Consider the following 3,613-nt stretch of genomic DNA (forward strand, 5'->3'; position numbering starts at 1 on the left):
GAGAGAGAGAGAGAGAGAGGGAGAGAGAGAGAGAAGGAAAATATTAAGACACTTTGCCTGTCACCCAGACAGGAGTGTTAGAAAAGGAAAACCAAGAATTGGCTGCCTTGGGTTTAAGGCTTTGAAGGGGCCTCTTTTCAATAGCTGAGGGTGACTCCCCCTGGCTGTCTGCCTGAGGGGAAAGTCCTCAAAGCACAAGTGAAAAACTATAGAAAGCATGGAGAGCTTGGACCAGGAGGAGTTAGAGAGAGCAAACTTTGTTTTTGTTTCAATTAAAGTATAGTTGACATACAATATTATATTAGCTTCAGGTGTGCAATATTTATATTCCTTATGATGTGGTCACCACAGTAAGTCTATTATTATTTCCTTTCTTTGAGTGTTATCCCCAATTTCTAGGTTCTGTCTCTTGCTGCTATTAAGACTGACTGGCTTAACCAAACTGCTTGGCTCTTCCTGAGCATCAATTTTCTCACCTGTACAATTTCTTCACCTGTAAAATCAGGTTAATGTTAACAATCTTGAGTGAATCAAATAACATACAAGCTATGTTTGAGTTTCAAAGCATCAGGAAAGGAAATAGCTGTCAAAGAGGGCTGCTAGCACAGCATCAAATGTAATATCCTGTCCAAATGTTTGGCACAGATAGCGTGTTTAAAGGACAAACAAGACAATGAGAATAACTGGAGAGTGATGAAGCTATGACTTTTTTCTCTTTTCTTTCTAGTTGTAAAAAGAAAAAAAATTAGGGTTCTGTATTTGGTAGGAAAAAAAGTTAAAATTGAAAGAAATATAGGAAATGAGCATTTGTAGCATCAATAGGTCAAATTCTGAATTTCTAATTTCTACAGAGGCATTTTTCCGATGACATATCCAACTAGGAATTGCCCGGTGTTAGGACTAGGTCAGGACCAGGTTTAGGCAAAACTGGAAAGTGTCTCCACGGATTTTCATTCTTCTCACCCCCATCCCCTTACTGTGCCCGTCATACATTGGTGGTGCCATGCCACTTCCAGAAGCCCAGGGACTCAAAGTGTGCTTGCCACAGGCCATACATCCCTGGGAAACATCTCAAGCCCAGAGTAGGACATTTCCAGAACTTGGCTCTCTTATCAGCAAGCCAGGCAATCTCATTCCTTCAGGCTCAGCTCTGTAATCCACGTTAATGTGACAGCGACAGGAAATCCCCAGAGCTCCCTTCTGGGTTCAGCTTGGGCCTCCTCCTATCCTGTTTCATCTACTGCAGCTTCATGTGGCCGTCAGTCACCTAAAATGCAAACCTGTTTTTAAAACCTTTCCAGAGTGCTCCTTTGCCTACAGAAATGGTTCTCAGGCTAGCTGCAGGATGAGAAAAACCTCTGGAGCTTTTAGTACCTACTGGTGAACAGGATCCACTCAGAAACCACTAATTTAGCAATTCTGCTTCTGAGTCAACTTTAATGTGCGGTGGTGGTTGGAACTCTGGCTTACAGATCCCTAACTCCTTTTCTGGCTTACGAGGCCTCCTCCGTGGGGTGCTTTGTCTCCTGCCTCGTCCCTCATAGCACTGTCTCACCACCATCTGCACAAACACCCTGGTGGTGCTCCCTGAACACACCTGGTCATTTCATGCTGGGATGGTTTTGTACATCTTTCTATCAGTCCAGGACCTAACTACTCAAAGTGGGCTTTGGGTCAGCACCAACCTTACCTGGGAACCTGGAGCCACAGAATCAGAACCTGCATTTCACCAACATCCGCAGCTGATTCTTATGAACATTAAAGTTTGAGAAACACTTTAGATTCTTTCTCAGCGTGCATCTCTGGAGAATTCACAGACACACTTCAATCCCACAATCAAGTATCTCCTCTTCTGTGAAGCCTTTTCCAGCCCCACCTTTTCCCTCCTAGCCCTCTCCTGGAAGGAATTAATTCCTCCCCCCATTTATGCTACCACTTTTGTCATATGCAAGTACTGAAACCAACATTATTCTCTGTGCCTGTGCTTAATAATGTTAGGACCAAACAAAAACAACCTAGCTGCTTGCTTCAGGAAATACATGTTCCTAGAAGAAAAGATTGTGGACCAACTAAACAGCTAACTTATCAAAACTCACAGCTTATGCATCATAAGTGGCCTCAGGCACTTACTTCACTATACCCACCAATCCAGAGGAAGCTATGCAGGCAAATCTCTCCTGATTCTCATCCCAATCTTTAAAAACCCCCAGCTCCGGGCCTGAAACCATGTAAATACCCTGCCCTAATTTCCCTTTTTGAAACACCACTAAGACTATCAAGGAGATGTTCTCCCTCGTTGCAGTAGATATAATAAACGTAGCTTTGTTGAATCAGTAACTCTTGCTGGTGGCCTTTTAGACGGTCAACAGGCAACACACCCATCACAGAATATCGCAATTATTTATTTGTGTGGCAGATGTGTCCTCACTATTACATGCTACTGTCCCCTTCCTGGGCACACACACACACACACACACACACACACACACACACACACACACCCTGCACATACTTTTGGAGGCCTTGCCTAAACCAAGGGAAGGATAACAAAAAAGAGCAGCCTCAGAAGGCAATTTAAATGAAGAAAGAGACATCTTTGTAGCCTAGTATTACAAAGGAGCAATAAATATTGGCAGAAAGAAAAGTCCAATTGTCTTGTACGTATCCCACCCTAAGGCCAAACCAAAAAGAGGCCTCTTTTCATACAGCCTTCCTCCTGCAGGGTTCAACATGGCCCCAACCCCAACCACCACCCGGCAACACGCGCACACACATATACACTCTAACATACAGCATCAAAACAACAGAACTAAATGACTGGAAACCTGAGCTGGAGGCAAGAAGAGAGAGAAATGAGAGTGAAAGGAAGGAGAGACCAGGGAGTGGTTGAGAAGAGAAAAGAGCCAAAGAAGAGGTTTCCCATTGGTCAGGAGAGAGCCAGCCCTGGGATCAAGCCCTTCTGGACTCCTACTTATGCCCACCTCCCTAGAGAGCTGAGGACAACTGAACTGGATGGGGTAGAAGAGCCAGCTTCAAATCCAGATGGCTCAATTCCTCTTCTACAAATCATGGGCGTTACATGCACCCGCGTGTAATTGGGAGATTAGTATATGTTTTCTACGGTTGTTGGGAGGATTAGTATATGTAAAGTATCTGGCACATAAGAAAGATGTTATTACTAAAATGATAAGATTCCATGAGTCAGGATCTAGGATTTCCCCCAAAATATTTAGCAGCCTAGGAATTCTTAACAGGCTTCTTAATCATACAATGTATACCTTAAAATAAATGCATTTGTGATTAATTTCCATAATATAGGAAACTACAACTAGTCAGGTGGGGTTGATCATTAATCAAAACCATTGGTAATAACCCCCAGGGCCTAGATGGGTAAGGGAAGAACTGGGTGCTGGGAGGGGTGTGCAACTGGAGAGCGAAACTCCACCTCCAGGGGGCAGCAGCTACTAGGTTTGTGTTTGGTCTGTGGGAGTGTAGACAAGGGTTGCCAGGGGACAGCTGGAGAGCATTTTTTCAATATTCATTAAAATTAATGTGCTGTCCCACCCTAGCAAGGTGATACCACTAGGATGTTTTTGGAAGTTTACACACACAA

This window comes from Hipposideros armiger, unplaced genomic scaffold, assembly GCF_001890085.2.
Source record: "Hipposideros armiger isolate ML-2016 unplaced genomic scaffold, ASM189008v1 scaffold_151, whole genome shotgun sequence".
Lineage (NCBI taxonomy): Eukaryota > Metazoa > Chordata > Mammalia > Chiroptera > Hipposideridae > Hipposideros > Hipposideros armiger.